Source organism: Pinus tabuliformis, chromosome X, assembly GCF_031772625.1.
Source record: "Pinus tabuliformis cultivar Carrire ecotype Pingquan chromosome X, CPIR1, whole genome shotgun sequence".
Classification (NCBI taxonomy): Eukaryota; Viridiplantae; Streptophyta; class Pinopsida; order Pinales; family Pinaceae; genus Pinus; species Pinus tabuliformis.
Genome location: NC_142308.1, coordinates 131,473,405 through 131,490,743, shown reverse-complemented (window position 1 = coordinate 131,490,743; position 17,339 = coordinate 131,473,405).

The window sequence follows — 17,339 nt, the reverse complement described above, 5'->3', positions numbered from 1 at the left end:
AAAAGAAACCAAAAGTCAGAGCTAATTAATTCAAAAAGTGTCAACACTCAAAACATTATAAAGTGGGTTTTGGGCAAGTAAAAATCTAAAGGAAGCCTATAAAAACACATCACTCTTCATTAGCAACTCATTTGCCTCTCACAAGCTAAGTGAATCCTTGCAAAGGCGATTTTAGGAGTTCTTGAGCAAATTGAGCAGTTTCAGAGGTGCGCTACGCGTCAGGGAGGGTGCGCTACGCGTCAGGGAGCCTTTCTCAGTGTTATTTTTCACGTGCGCTACGCGTCAGAGGGGCGCTACGCGTTGGGCAAGGCGTGCTACGCGTTGGGTTTTTTTCTCAACAAACTGCCAGCAAGCCATCAAATCGATTTTTCTCTCAAGCAAATTGCAGGTAGGCCTCTCCTCCATGGCTAGATTTGGTTTTGCAAGATGAATGAGAAAATTAATATGTTTAAATGCCATGAAAATGATAAGTCAAAACCCTACATTGTTGTGGAAGATTTAAAGTTTAAATGGTGCTAGGGTTTCAAATTTTTTTTTTTTGCTGTCCAAGGTTGCCCATTTGTAATCCCTCTTTTCCCTCATTTTCATCACCTCTCTCCTTCAAATTTCCCCATGAAATTTCATAATTCTCCTCTCTAAAATTCCTAAAACATACTTAATTCCCAAACCCTACTTCACTTTAAAATCCCACAATTTTGTGATTTCCCATGCTTGCCTTCCCTAAATTCCTTCTTTATGTTTATTGTCCCTAATTCCCTCATGTTCCCCTATCCCTACCAATTCCCTTGTATTTATGTCCCCTTGGTAAGAGCATTTGAAAAAGTCAAACAACAGTTAATTGGGTGCAAAGTCAGCAGTACATTTCAGCCATCTTGCCTTCAAAACCATGTCAGAAACCGAATCAGATTATGAGCAGAGTTATGACAGTGATTCGACACCGGAGGTAGAAGTGCCAAGGAGGCATCACAAGGGTGGTAAGGGTGGTCGGCATGTCAGGGAAGAGCCCATTTCTTTGGCTCATTTGCAAGCTTGTCCACTTGCAATGTCGTGTTTTCATTATCAATCATGCTTTGGATATTGTGAGAGGATCTCACAAATTCAACACCATAGAGAGCTGGTTCGCTTGTTTGTCCTACATTTGCACAATGGCCATGTGAACCTTGCAGGAGTGGATTTCACCCTATCACCTGAAATGGTTGCTCAAGCCACCGGGATACCAAATGTTGGGGAAGAGTGGACCAAGCGCAAGCTTCTAGACAAGTTTCATTATCAACCATACATCAAACCTGGATGCATGAGACACCTAACTGCTGTTTTTCCTTTCAGATTCCTAAGGGATGAGTATGCACCCTTGATGAGGCTCATTATGCGCTATTTCACTTGTGAGGGCAGATTTTCACGTTTATATTCGTACCATATCCGTTTGTTGATGTATTTCACCCGGGTACGAATGATGAACATTCCAGTTTTCATGTGCCGAAATATAGAGAAGATGGTGCCCGTAGTGCAAAGGAAGAACCCCGCACAGCAACTCAAAAGTATATATCATTATGCACTGATCGAGATCATAGTGATGCATCAGTTGGCACAACAGGGTATTGCTTGGGAGGATTTCATTTGTCGCGACTTCTTCATGGTGCCACAACCACCTCCCGAGATTGTCCATGATGAGGGAGGGCCCTCGCATCAGTTTGACATTCCTGAGCCAGAGCATGTCAACGCTCCTCCATATGTTACATATTAGAGAGGTCACAGGGTCTTATTTGCATCTGCACGACGAGTATTATCTCCACACCAGGTGGAAGGGGTCTCGCCTTCTTCATCAGCACAGCGAGTGTTATCTCCACATCAGGTGGAAGGGGCCTTGCTTTCGACAGCAGCACAGGTACAGGAGAGAGGCAAGCAGCCCATGATTGATGAGGGGCCATTAGGTGATCCAGATATAGATATTGTTGACCTTGATATCAGTTCTCCTAGCTTAGAGCTTAAAGAGATCATTCAACAACAAAAGGCTGAAAATGACTTGTTGCAGCAAAAGTTGGAAATGGAAAATTGGACAATCACATACTTAGAGCAGCGCAACAAGCAGTTGGAGGATGAACACACTCTTGATGAGTTGCGGAGGATCCGAGAAGATCGGAACTTGGCTCGCAAGAGACCCGGTGATTTGACACCTATTGAGCAAGGGTCTATGCTCATTCGGGTGAACACTCATTTAGAGAGGTTACTAGCCAAGGCAAACAGGGACAAAGACATGCTCCGCCACATGAAGAATCATTATTGGGCTCGTATGCATGTGTGCAAAGCAAAAATGAAGGTACTCAAAGCACACTTGGCCAAGGCACTAAAACGGAGGAAAAGGCCCGATCCGTTTCAGATTTTGGCTGAAGCCACCTTGAGGGAGCATGGTGCTCAATGATACACCTCCAACTCAAAATTCAGGAAATTTGGAGCAATTTTGGTCAATTTTGAATTTTTGTGCCAAAAACAGGTTTTTGCCCTCAACGCGCAGCGCGCCGCGCGCTACCCTTAAGTTGGGGAGGTCCATTTCACGAAAACTCAGCATTTTTGGATTTGTCATGACAAAATACACTTGCTCAACCACTGCCAAGACATTTCATGGAGATTTGAGCCCCCAAAAGGTCAAAAAACAAGCAAAAAATGACCTTCTGCCACTTTTTGGACACAGGAAGCAGTCTTGGGAGATTGCAATTTTGGAGGGGCAAATGGCCACGAAATTGAGTAATTCCACTTGGGCTGGAGAGTAGACATCCAGACCTTTCCAGCAAGCCCACTTGTGCCTCATTTGGATGCCAGGAAGTGCCCCAAAAGTGGGCTGAAAGGCGCGCTACGCGTTGAGAAATGGCGCGCTACGCGTTGGGAAAATTTGCCAGTTTTGCACCTTCAGCTCAGGAAAACGCAACATTGACTAGTTTTGAGTTTTTGGTGGGATTTTTCATCCTCCTTGATGTAATTGATGTAATTTTATGTTGAAATGACACTTTTTTACCTATTCTAGAAGATTCATTCATAAAATGGCAAAAAATTAATGAATGAATTGGTTTCCTAGCTTATAGAGGCAAGTTGTTTTGATTGCCTAGATTGTAGTGCTCAGTTTAGAATTGGTTGAAACAGCTCCTAGGATGATGAGCTTGACCCCTCGAGGCAAGGGAATGTGTTAGCTTACCTATATTATGTATTTTCTTAGTCATTTTCATGGTTGGACTCTTGAGGGATAAGCTTAGATTGTTTTACACTTTGTATCTTTGCAATTTTGGCAAAGGAAAGACCAGGGTTTTGCAGCACTATTTGGGATTCCTGTGGTTATTTGTGTTGATGGTGTGTTTCTCTCATGTACTTGTAAGTTTGTTATGTGCATCATTTTCCTTCTCTTCTTTTCTGCAAATTAAGTAAATGAAGTGTTAAGGTAGAATTCATGGTTTCTATGCTCTGCCTTTAAGTTTGCTTAATATCTATGTTTTCATCTGTTTAAGGAGAACTCTCGATGGTTTCTTGCTCTCCTTAGCTCCTCACCGGTCATTCCTATCCATTCATTTATCTCAAAGGCATCAAGACAATCTCCTACCTTGCCCAAAAAGACCTCTGCAAAAGCTGTGTCTCATCCCCGCACCCAAAATTGCTGTGCTCAGTTTTCCAACAAAACCCTAAAAATTCAAAATCAAACTTTCCCCATCAGTTTACTAGCCTAAAATCAGTGTTCTTTATTGGTCATCTCAGCCCTTTGAAGATCTTTTGCCGAGATAGACCCGGAGAGAGCCCTCTCCTGTCCCCGTAGGGCTAGCTACGAGGCTAAGTGGTTTGATGTTCCCTTGGATTTTGTCTTTTTCAGCCTGAGGCCAAATTCAAGCGCTAACACATCTCTACCCGCATCAGCCACTCTTGCTACTCCTCTTCGGAGCTCCTGTAGCAAGGTCTAATCCAAGGGTTGGGTACCTCGAGGATCTTGCCGCTCATCGCTTGTAGTTCGCCTGACTACAACTCGATGTCTCCCCAATTCCGCTCAAGTGGTGCGTGTGCACTCATGGCACAGTCATCGTTTGTCTCCACTTCCTTCTCTGCCCTTGTTGGCGCTGCCTTAGTCTCGGAAGACTCTCCCTTACTCTTCTTCCTTGGAAACTGGGTCGCATAATGACCCAACTCCCCACAGTGGAAACACTTGATCTTGGAGAGATCCTTCTTCTTCCGTTTTTCTTGCTTTCCCTCAGATGCTAGGGAAACATCTTCCTCCTCCTCCTTTTTGACTCTGATCCCCTTACTACTACTTCTTGCCTTTGTTTGCTGTCTGATCTCTTCTTGGCGAAGAGTCGCCCACATCTCCCAAGGTGGAAGGGTCCCTCTGCCCAGTATACTCTGGACAAATACCTCCCAGTCTTCTGAGACTGCATTCAGGGCTGTCCTCACCATTAATTCTTGATCCAGCGTGGCCCCTATGGAAGTCAACTGATCTCGGATCTCATTTAGTCCATCGAGGAAGGTGTCGATCGGTTCTCCCTTCTTCATCTGGTATGACCTCATTTGATTTTCTAGTAACATTCTTCTCTACACAGAAGTATGTTGGTACAATTTCTTTAGGGCCTCCCACATCTCATTTGTTGTTTCCTTCTCGGCAATGTGTGGTACTACATGGTCCTTGACCCCGTCAAGGATGATGCTCTTGGCCCTCGCCGTTGCCTTCTCATACTTGTTGTTATCAGTTGGGTCAACTGGAATTGTCATCATCCTCAAGACGAAGTGCTTGGCACAATTTATGTCAAGTACGGATAAGATTTTGGCCTTCCAGACTGCGAAGTTTGAAGTTCCGTCTAGTCTGTCTTGGTCTCTTACTCCGTGTAGTGCCATGCTACTCTTCTACTTCCCTCCTGGAAGTTCTCGATGTGACTCCCTCTGAGTCTCAATTTCCGTCCTAGAAATCCTTCTGCCGATGTCGAGATGCCCCCTACTCTGATCGTCTGTGCAACTGCACCACTGATTCAGATTTCTTGGCTAGAAACCCTCGGTAGCAACTCCCTCCTCCTTGCCTTGTTAGGTATTGTTCTGACTACAATACCCCACCAGCTCCACTTTGCAACTTTCCCACAGCCTCCTAAACCCCAACAACTTGAAGGTGAGAGCTCTTAGGCTCTGCGCAATCCTGACACCAGCAACTCGGCCTCCTCAACCAACTGCATCAGCCCTCGTAGGTTCTATATGAGTCTCCTTTTGCCTCCCTTAGCCTTTGCGCCGCCTCTTCTTGGCTCACCCTTGATGACACAGGCACTGTGTCACCCTTCCCGTGTTTTTGCTCTACTAGAAACAACTTCTATCACTCGAGACAACTATTTTCTGCCGCTATTGCTCTGCTCGACTGATGCCGTCAATTCTCCTATGATTTGCAATCACCCTCTGATACCATGTTGAAGTTTCTAAGTCTACCAGTTAGAAACCCTCCATGCACTTTACTGATTTATTCCTACCTACTTGTTCCGTTACTTAACAAGTTATTTACAATGTAAATACTGAAAATAAACACTAGTGCATGCTCAACATATTACAGATCATCAACTGAAGGAAACAGAAACAAGCACACAAAATGACACCGTTATTTATGGACCAATGTCCTTGGAAAAAACCCAATGCGGGAAAACCAATGCAGCTATTTGAGGGTTTTCTTATTAAGCAAGTTCAGAGTACAATGTAGGTGCCAATTCCAGCTTACCCAACAGAGAATTCCCTTGGCAGTAGTACCTCTCAGTTTGAGACAAATGTCCTGGCTGAAACCCCGGATAAACCCTCTGGCAGTTCCTTAGCTCCAATCTGCCCCGGAAACACCAACGTCTGCCTTTCTGGACTGCGTCAGCCTCTCTCTGCCCAGTGCTGGCCCTACGTCACCCTGAATGGGCCTAGGTCAGCCTTAGGAGGCCCTGCGTCAGCCTTCTAGCCCTTTGCGTCAACTACGTTGGCCTCTTTGAAGCACTGCGCAACTCCTGGCTGCCTCTGCGTGGCCCTGTGTGAGCCCTGGCTGCTACTGCGTCACTCTCTTTGGCTCATGTGTTGATCTCCCGACACTATTTCTGCCTCTCTGTCTCTCTGCACTCACTGCCCCTCAACTGCAACTCCAATCACTGATTCTATCTCTCTTAGCAAACCTCGCTCTGGGGAATAAAATGGTTGATCATCTGGTGTGTTTTCCAAGTGACCCTCAAGCCTCTTCTTATACTTTTCTCGTTGACAAATCAACGGCCGAGATTAAGTCCCTAATCGACGGCTAAGACTAGATCTGGATTGATCCATGTCTTTTGGACCATTCTAACACAATTTTGTATTAATCCACATTAATATTTTAATTTCCTTAAGTTTAGACTTAGGGACTCCATTAAAAATATTAATTATTTTAATATCTCCTAAACTGTTTAGAATCTGCCCAAACACTTTTTGGGTATTGGAGATCTCATGTGCCTTAGCCTCTCCACGAATTTTCGTGGCTAGAGCACATCCGATGCTACCCAAAATCAACAGTTGAGACTCTGTTGTTCATGGAAGAAGGGTCGGTTAAGCCCTAGGAATGTCCATGTTGTTCTATAAATTTAGATTGTACTTTTGTTGAGTTGAACAATTTCTCCTAAAAAAGGTTGTTCGGTTTTTGCCTAGTTAGGGTCTTTGTTAAAATTGGAAACTAGGGCAAAACTTCATGTGGGTCATCTTATTCATGGCTGATAATATTTTTATTAGATTCCTCTCGTCGAGAGGTGTAGGATTGATATAAAGATCATCCGATTCCGATAAGTATTCATGGAGATATGAATTTATTTTGATTATGGAATTATTATCAAGCCGACCTACAATTCATGTAGGCTCAGAAGCCCAACAGTCGCATCTATTCACCCACCAACGTTGTGTATAAATATAAGAGGACTTTTCCTCATTTGGACTCACTCATCTCATCACATCTCTCTCTCTCTCTCTCTACTACGCAGAAATGAGTATCTTCTCTACTGCGCTGAAATGGGTCTCTCTCACACATGTGAAGCTGCAACTGCAGAAGTAAAGATTGACTTGCGTGGCCTAGAAGATCTCCTCTTTGGAACTGCGCTGTATGTTCATCTGAACCTCCTCTGAAAGCCGCAACTTTTGGTGGTGGAATGAAGTCAATCCGATGAACGGTTTGCAAGATATCGACTGCCCTAGTTTGAAGCCGGAAACTGCTGAAACTGAAGCTGCAACTACAGAAGTAAAGATTGACTTGCGTGGCCTAGAAGATCTCCTCTTTGGAATTGCGTTGTAGGTTCATCTGAACCTCCTCTGAAAGCCGCAACTTTTGGTGGTGGAATGAAGTCAATCCGACGAATGGTTTGCAAGATATCGTCTGCCCTAGTTTGATAATGAAGCCGCTAATGCTGATGCTATTGATCTAGGGTTTGCTACTGTTGATATGAATCAGATTTATTGTACTATTTCTCTCTGCTGAATTATTGAAGATAAAAGAAGATTTGATCAAAGGGTTTCCCCACACATTGTGGGGTTTGTCCCTGGCTAGCCGCCACATCTTGTGTCTCTTGTCTTGGCTTGTTTTCTGTCGATCGTTTAATGTTCTATCCGCACTTTACTTTATGTACATGTGATTGCTAACCTTTGAAATATAATAAGGAAAAGAAGTAAACTGTTATAAGCATAGAACATACCATAACTTAACAATCTTTTCGGGGTAATTTTTTTTTTCTCTTGTGTTTGGCCATCTCTTCATGATCCTACTGTCGTTATTGTTTTACTGTTGATATTTTCTATGTATAATTGCTTAATGATGAATGCGACACAAGAAGGATTAATTAAGAAATCATTGGAAAGTAATTATCAGAGTAGAAGATCATTAAAAATCAACATGGTATCTGAGCCTATGTGAACAATCCAACTTGAAGGATTGAAATTTGGAATAGGGAAGAATTTGTTTAACAGGGTTGTGTCTAAGAAGAAATGATGGTTGAGATTCTGTTGAGAGTCGAGTGACCTCAGGAGTGACCTCATGAAGGCCAAAAGGCCCAGGAGTGACCTCAAGAAGGTCGAGAAGCCTTAGTAGGTAAACAAAGGAAGTGGAGAGGCCTTAGTTCGAAGGGTAGAAGAAGCTAACATACCCAAGACTTGTAAAGTTGTCTTTTTGTGTAGGAGGTTTGCTAAAGTCGAGTTGCAAAAGGAGGTTTGAATTGATGCTTCCTCAAATTGTAATCCTTACTCATAAACCTAGGATTGTGGAGAAGACTATTGTTCATTATATGATGATTATGAAGTCTGTTAGCAGTCGTGTGTATAAGACAAGGAGCTTTTGACTAATACCTTGCATATGCTATTGAGGTGCCATTACTTAATTCTTGCTAGAATAGACTGGAAGATTGCTTGATTCAAGGAAGTTAGAACTGAAGGGAGAGAAGCCTCTAGTTCTTAGTTTTCAAGTTGAAGGGAGAGTGTTTACAATTCAAGGAGATCTACAAGCTTCCAAGCTCAAGATCTAAATCTTGACTGCATGATTTTTGATAGAGCACCCAAATTTGTGCCAAATCAATTCCATTGATTGCAGAATGGCAATGGTAGTTCATAGTTGTGATTATTCTAATGGATATTAATAAATTTACGCTATTTTTTTAATATTTGTGAAGGACCATTTTAAGTATCACATGCTTGTGCCACTTGGAGATCATGTTTTACACAAATATTGAGGATTGGTTGATGAAGCGAGTTATCGTGAAATTTTGTATGCAGGATGTAGAATTTTGCTACAAATTCTCTACAAATCTACCTTTGAGATCTATGTAGAAAATCTGACTGTAGATTAACTCGATAATGCAATATACCAAAGCAAAATACTATAATCTATTTCTATTATCAAACTTGTGGAAGCTTAAAGATCGAGCTGAATCAGAGCTGAACACATATAACCAGAAGAAGAAGAACCAATGCACAATAAACATAGAAAATACTCAGGGGAAAGCCTCAGCTAAAAACCCCACTATCTGTATTATCATACAAGGTGGAATTGCATCAGAATTATACAAATCCTTAGCTCTCATAGCTAGCCAACTCTTAGTACAATCCTCCTGGATGCTCACAGGTAATCAAAGCTTCTCAAAAGCCTTCTCCTCTGCCCTCCAAGCTCCTATTTCCTTGTGTAGTTACCTCTGGGATGATCTCCTTCACCCAATGTAACACTGCTCTCACACACTGCTCTAACACAATGTCAGAACTGCACAATCCTCAAGGAACCTTACCTTGACTGCATGGATGATTTTCCTTTATAGGAAAACTCATGCAACTGATAGTAACCTGTCCTTGACATTTAGCTCAACTGGGTCTTTCTCTGAGTAGACATGCATGAGTTTTTGATGAGAGAATCTTTAGTTATCTGAAGTACACTTGTTGAGTGCATGCATGCATCAACTCACTGATAACTCACAATTAGTTCCTCAAACAATTTGGAACTAATTTAACAGGACTTAACTCAGTAAACTGAGTTAACTAATTACAACTCAAATATAACTCAATCTTATCTCCTTAATTAAGGTATAATCTTCTTAATTTAAGGGATAACGGTTGCATGACTTCATAAAGACTTCTAATTTGAATTTCTTCAACTAATTAATCCATAATGAATTAATTAATTATTTCCAAGTAGCTGGTGAGATTGAATTTGATTTTAATTCACAATTTTAATTCAAGAACAAATTAAAATTGGAATTTCTGGATTCTATTTTTATCATTTCTTGTTGCTATTTTCAACACTCCCTCTCAACAAGAAAGGAATTCATCTTGATTCCGATCATGAACCTTTGGAATGTTATGCATGCAACACTTCTCTCTAGTGTTGTAGCTCCAACAACTCTATAAACAAAAAAACATCCAACCTGGATCAGTGTGATGCATTTGTCATCAAAGTCTCTTACTGGTATTGCCTCTGTCAACTGAAAACATTGCACTTTTGATGACTTTGCCTTTTTGCACTATTGTCAATCCTTCTCTGCGCTCTTCAGTATCTAAGTGCTCTAGCCTCTGTCACTTTGATCTCTGACTGCATCAATCCCACTGATTTCTCTCGCTACTATGTACTTTGGGCTCTCGTAGCAAGGTACGATCCATGAGATAAAGCCTCTCAATGGACCTTGCCCAATTTCAGCCTTCTTGAGACTATCACTTCACATCGCCCCACCTCACACCTGGAGGTATGGCTGCATGTGATCCCTCTGCCCACTTGGCTCGAAATTTCTCCCTACTGGAGGTCTCTACATGAGTGGGTGCCTCCACTCGGTCTCCTCTCAGCATCTCCAATTGTGGCTCCTCCACAATTGTTCGAGACTTCTTCTGGGTCTGCATGTTGAGAGGTAATTTACTCTCCCTCTCAACCACCAAGTCTCTAACATTTTCCTTGCTCCTCAAGGCTTTGCATGCATCTTGAACCTCAAGAGCATACAGGTTCTTGACTCGTGAACATATCTGCTTCACTTGTCTCGTGGTGATGTGTCTAAGGAAAACCTTTCCCTTACTGAAGACAACATCGTAGCCTTTGTCCTCCAACATCGCGACTGATACCAAGTTTTTCTTTAGTCCAGGCACATACTTCACATCTGTCAAGGTGATAGGAGCTCCATGCCCTCTGAAAAGCAACCGTGCCCACTCCTGAAACACTAAACCTTTCGTCGTCACCGTCTCTATGCGCATCTTGAGGTCTTTCTCCTCCAAGGCACTGAATCAACTTTTATCACCGGTCATGTGGAATGAGGCTCCACTATCAAGATACCAACCACAACCCATCATCGATGCCACCATGCATGTGATGAGGGTGAAGTCCATTTCGAACTGAGAGGCTAATGCCTCACCTTCCGATCCTTCCTAGGATCCCTTCTTAGACTTCTTCGATGGGCAATTAATCGCATAATGACCCATCTCATGACAATTAAAGCATCTCACTTTAGACTTGTCAACCTTCTTCCCTCCATGAGAAGAATTCGATCAAAATGGGACGCCTTCCCCTTCCCTTTCCTTACCTTATTTGCTAAGGCCAGATTTTCTTCATCATCATCCTTGGATGAAGAACCATCTCGTGTGCTCCTCCTGATCTCCTCCTGCATGAGATCCGACCATAGTCGTTCCCAATCCAACAATTTCTCCCTTCTATTCACAGAGTCCTGGAAGCTATTCTAGTTCTTTGGAAGGCCAAGGAGAGCGAGGCTTACCTTGGCAGTAGTTATTCCGACACTTCCAAGCTCATCTCTGCAGGTGGTGAGCTTGTTCAGATATGTGGAAATAGTATTGCCGTTCTCCATCTTGATTCTTCGAAGCCTATCCTTGAGCGCCAATTTCCTCTAGTCGCTACTGTTTTGGTAGAGGTCCTTCAATGTCTTCCACATTGAATATGGTGTATCCTTCCCATGGAGACTCGAGACAATATGGTCTCGAACTCCGTCAAGGATGATCTATCTCGCCCTCGCCACAAACTTCTTCCACTCAGCCAACTCTTGTGCATTAGTTGAACCTGGCTTTGGGATTTCTTGATTAATGAAATCCTTCAAGTCGTTTTCTTCTAATACAGCCTCCATGCGATCTTTCCATGCTATGTAATTCGAGCTTCCTTCCAAGGCATACTCGAGTCTCAAGCCATAGAACACCATTGGTCAACCTTGAAGTATGATAAGAATTCGATTTGCACATGCAACCCCGAACTTCAAGCTTCGAATTCTCTTCTCCGTATATTGTTAATAGCTTTGATAAACTCAGCTCCGATACTATGTAGAAATTCTGCAAATTCTCTACAAATCTACCTCTGAGATCTATGTAGAATATCTGACTGTAGATTAACTCGAAAATGTAATATACAAAAGCAAAATACTATAATCTACTTCTACTATCAAACTCGCGGAAGCTTAAAGATCGAGTTGAATCAGAGCTGAACACATATAACCAGAAGAAGAAGAATCAATGCACAATAAACACAGAAAATACTCAAGGGAAAGTCTCAACTAAAAATCCCACTATCTGTATTATCATACAAGGTGGAATTACATCAGAATTATACAAAGCCTTAGCTCTCACAGCTAACCAGCTCTCAGTACAATCCTCCTGCATGCTCACAGGCAATCAAAGTTTCTCACAAGCCTTCTCCTCTGCCCTCCAAGCTCCTATTTCCTTGCGCAGTTACCTTTGGGATGATCTCTCTCACCCATTGTAACATTGCTCTCACACACTGCTCTAACACACTGTCAGAACTGCACAATCCCCAAGGAACCTTACCTTGACTACATGGATGAGTTTCCTTTATAGGAAAACTCATGCCACTGATAGTAACCTGTCCTTGACATTTAGCTCAACTGGGTCTTTCTCTGAATAGACATGCATGAGTTTTTGATGAGAGAATCTTTAATTATGTGGAGTACACTTGTTGAGTGCATGCATGCATCAACTGACTGATAACTCACAATTAGTTCCTCAAACAGTTTGGAACTAATTTGACTGGACTTAACTTAGTAAAATGAGTTAATTAATTACAAGTCAAATATAGCTTAATCTTATCTCCTTAATTAAGCGATAATCTCCTTAATTTAAGGGATAACTGTTGCATGACTTCAGAAAGACTTCTAACTTGAATTTCTCCAACTAATTAATCCATAATGAATTAATTGATTATTTTTCAAGCAGCTGGTGAGACTAAATTCGATTTTAATTCACAATTTTAATTCAAGGACAAATTAAAATTGGAATTTCTGGATTCTATTTTTATCATTTCTTGTTTCTATTTTCAACAGGACATTGGAATGCCATGGTCTTATTCCTTATTTATTTATTTATGAAAACATCTTACTTTCATGCAACATTCTTTATTAGAGAATTGCATATATGGCTCAAATGTTGGAGGGTGTTGTATCTTTACAATGTTGATCAATAAAAAAGGTAGAGGACAAGCCTTATAAAGATTATATTGGATCGATGATCTTGATACATCTGCTTGGATTGACTAAATCGGAACATCCTTGATTGATTGATAACATGATGGAATAGGGCAATCACAATTTAATCACATATGTAGAGGCATGGGGATTCTAATGGAACATCTTGGACATTTGTATATGGAGTTGGTAAATTGTCCCACCTATATTGACTACGAAAAAATATTTTGCACATGACAAAGTAGGGTTGGATTTATAAGGGTGCCGATGAAATTTGGAAGACCTAGGGTTTGTCAACTCTAGAGGAATAGAAGTCTTGGATGAGAAAGTCCTAAGGTTTGTGAAAGACTATAATGAGACCTAGAGTGTTGAATGCTAATGAAGTATGTACATAGTTCATCTTCTCGATATGACTTGACTTGCAGTTGAGTCATTGGTGTAGCTGGATAACTCACGAATGAAGAAATCCTAGCTCATACATTTCATGCAAGGAAGAAAAGGAAAGTTACATGCATTAGTCGTTGATGGTGAGGACGAGGATGATAAGTTTATAGATGGATTCCACTGATTTCTGCATGAAGGCAAGGATCAAGAGGGAGCTGACAAATTCCCCTCAATCCTCAAAGATAAGTACTTCATATCCTTCTTCCTTGATTATATTACTTTATGTCTGGTCAACTTCTTGTTTTTGTATCTTTTGCTTGCTTATAATTGTTTCTTCCATAACCTCCTAATGAGGATTAAATATACATCGTGAACGCTACAAAGGCTCTGGCAGCAGATGGAAGCATCATGAAGAATGGAGCAAAGCTTGTGGCAAGAAGATTCTCCCTAGATTCGACATAAACTTAGCTAGAGTGATTTGTGTTCAAGAGGGAGAAATCGATTAACATATAGAATTGTGCTTGATGACTAGAATAGCTCCTAGTTCATAGGGAGAAGGGAGGCCAACAAGTTTGAAGGATGCCATGATGGAGGAAATTGTGCCGAAGAGAAGTCACAGGTGACTTCCTAGTGGATCTACAAGATCAAGTATGTGGTGGATGGAAACGTAGAGAATTATAAAGTGAGATTCATGAGGATTCTCTTATAAAGAGGGAGAGGACTATGAGGAAAAATTTACTCGAATTGTCATACTGAAGAAGGATTTCTACATGCACAAGTAGGCACCTTGAGTTTTGATGAGTTGTGATCTTGTCATTATATGGAGAGGACTATGAGGAAACATTTACTCCAGTTGTCATACTGAAGAAGGATTTCTACATGCACAAGCAGGCACCTTGAGTTTTGATGAGTTGTGATCTTGTAATTATATGACTTATTTTTTATGGGAGCATAACGACTCATGTGATAGATGAAACAACAATGGAAGGGGGATTTGCTTCTGTGATAGAGGGAGTAATCAAGCTCTGCTTCAGTGTTAGAGGGAGTTGACCTGTAAGTTCGAGATGAAGGATCTTGGTTAGATACTTTACTTCTTGGGACTAGAAGTGTGCAAAAGCCAGGTGGGATCTTCCTTGGTTGAAGAAAGTATATTATTACGATCCTTAAGAGATTTTGGGATGATGGAATGCAATTCCATGGCCACTCACATTGTAGTCAATCTGAAGAAGTTGAGTGGTAGAGGGAGAAACCAGGATTGCCACAACGAGATTTGTTTTAGGAAGCACCCAGTCAGGATGACCAGGAAGTAGTTGTGGTGATGGATCCAATGTTAGAAAGTTGATCAGTTTATGGTTGAGCCAAGACATGAGGCACAACATGTGTTGAGGTACCATAATGGTACATTTGTATATGGATTGAAATATGTCTCAAATGATGAAATACAACTGCAGGGGTACACAAATTTAGATTAGGTAGAGATTGCAGCAGACATGAAAATCACATTAGGATGATGATTCAACTTGGGGTCTTTTATGATGAGCAGGAAGATGATAGCATTATTGAAGCAGAGTATGTTGTAGCTTGTTTGACAAGTTGTGAATCAGTGTGGCTTCAAAAGCTACTCACATTATTTTTTGATCAAATGCAGGAGACGATCGTGATGACAGGTCGAAGCACATTGAGATCATGACCACTACATCTGGGATGTTGTCACTTCAAATTGCACCAACAACACAAGTGTTGCAGGAGAGATAGAAAGCCTCATATAAACAACCTCTGGGTTGATTGTAGACTAGTGCCTATGACATCTTAAATAGAGGAGTGCATGAAAGGTTATATGTGAGGGGTTTGCAACACTCCAATTGTCACGTAATGAAAGATAATAAGGGGGTTTAGTTCATTCCTCCAAAGGTATGAATTATGTATTTCAGGTACTTCCTCACACACACAGTTCCGAGAAGTATCACACAGAACAACAGAGGCCGATTACTTCAAAGGGGATTACAACTTAATAGGCTTTGTTGAGTAAATGAGAGAGGATTAGGAGAAAACATAACTCATCATATAGAGCCCAAAACATCCAGAATTCTATAGTGAACACATAGAGCTGCAAGAAATGGGAAATTCTACACTTGTTTGAGTTACAAGCGGAGATAATGGACTGAAGAGAGGATGGGTGCTATGATTCATATAGAGAAGTTTAAAAATATAACTTCAGTCCTTCATACATGCATTATGCATTAATAAATCAACACACATGGATATGTAAGGAAGCATGAAATAATTTCTAGTAGCTATTATATCATGAATGCAGAGAAGAATATGAACATAATGGAATTAAACAGGAGGATAACATACTGTAATACTAAGAAGGGGGGATCACCACCATTTCTGTGATAGTCTGAAAGATCTGCCTGTGTAAAGTAATATAGTTTGAAATACAAGTCATTCTCCTACAGATTTACGAGCCAAATTGGTATCACAGAGTTCAGACCCATTGGGTGAGAAATTCTGGAACCTTTGTATAATGTTGCTTTCCCCTATTTATAAGAAGAGGGGAAGAGCTTGGGTTACAGTTAAAACAAATATCTTGGCCTGAGCTCCAGCTGTTTGTTAGACTAGCTGTCTCAACTAGTGTAAGGCTATGTTGCCCAAAGATTACCATCGGGATTAGCTCCCTTTCTTGGAAATAAGAAACTACAGAAAATAATAAGAAACAGGAGGAAGATGGATGAAGAGGTCCTTTTCTGTTTCTGTGAAGGCTTCTGATCAAGCCACGTCTCTGTAATCATGCTCTTTTCTGCTGCTGAGGCGGTTAATTGTCATTTCTACCTTTACTACGGGAACGACCAGTTCTGTGGAATGGGGAGTGGGTCGCTGCAAGTGCATGTCTCGGCGGTCCCTTGCTGTGTAGAGGAGTGAGGCTCCATGCCGAGTCAATAAGTTTTCATGAGCCTCCCATACTGGTTTAATGTTGCCCATACTCTATTCAATGCTCCAGCTCTAGACCCATATGCATTTACTGCCCTATACCATGCTCTCGAAGTCCTACTGTAATTGGGGCATTTACTCTTGCAAATGCTACAGAACGACAAGTTTCAAAGTTCCTTAGCCCCCTTGAGTTTAGCCCATTATATGACTAGGGGCTTAGCCTTTAGGCGCTAAGACCTTTAGCCCTGTGTCTGGGGGCTGCTTTCCTTTGTTACTGGGAATCCCGCATCCCGACGCTTGATAGCATTTTACCTTTAGCCTTTTCCCCTTGACACTTGCGATCGCCAATCTGCGGGATAGAGTGTTGAATGAGCGTGAGGCTTTTGAAAGGGACGAACCTGACATCCCTATAACTCTAGTGTATAAAATATCGCATCTGGGGAGTTCTCGCATATGACAATCACAGGATGGGAAGGAACTTCGATGGAAGAATGAACTTTGTTGTGTGCGATTACCGATTGTTGATCTGTGGGGGGTGACATCATCGTTGCAACATGTCACCCTGTGAGTGGTGACATGTGTTACCCAAAAATGCCCCTATAGGATCCCTGAAAACGCCGAATTTGAATGCCATGTGTCCTCCATACTAGCACGTCACTTCCGCATTGCCACGTCATGGATGACGTCAGCTGCCATGTCATACATATGGGCCAATGGGATTGTGCCATGTGTCCCCTTGGAGGAGAGAGAAAATGGACCGCCTGGCCTTGGTTTTACATGCATTTATTTTTAAATGATTTAGGTCTTTCCCCGATGATCTAACATTGTATCGCAAATCGACAATATCACAAGGTTCTTAAAGTTAGAACCTCGCCGCCACACCGATCGTCGATATGCAGGATTTATTGTGATACTGCGGGACTGCGGGACTACAGGACTGTGGGATTGCGGGACCGCCCACCTCCGATTGTCGATAAACCGTACCGTCACGTGGAGGAGAGAGAAGGGGGCGACCCTGCCTTGTTTTTTTCCTGATTTTCTTTATAAACTCTTTTCGGCCTCCCTTGATGATGTTACACTATATCACTAATCGCAACACCGCAA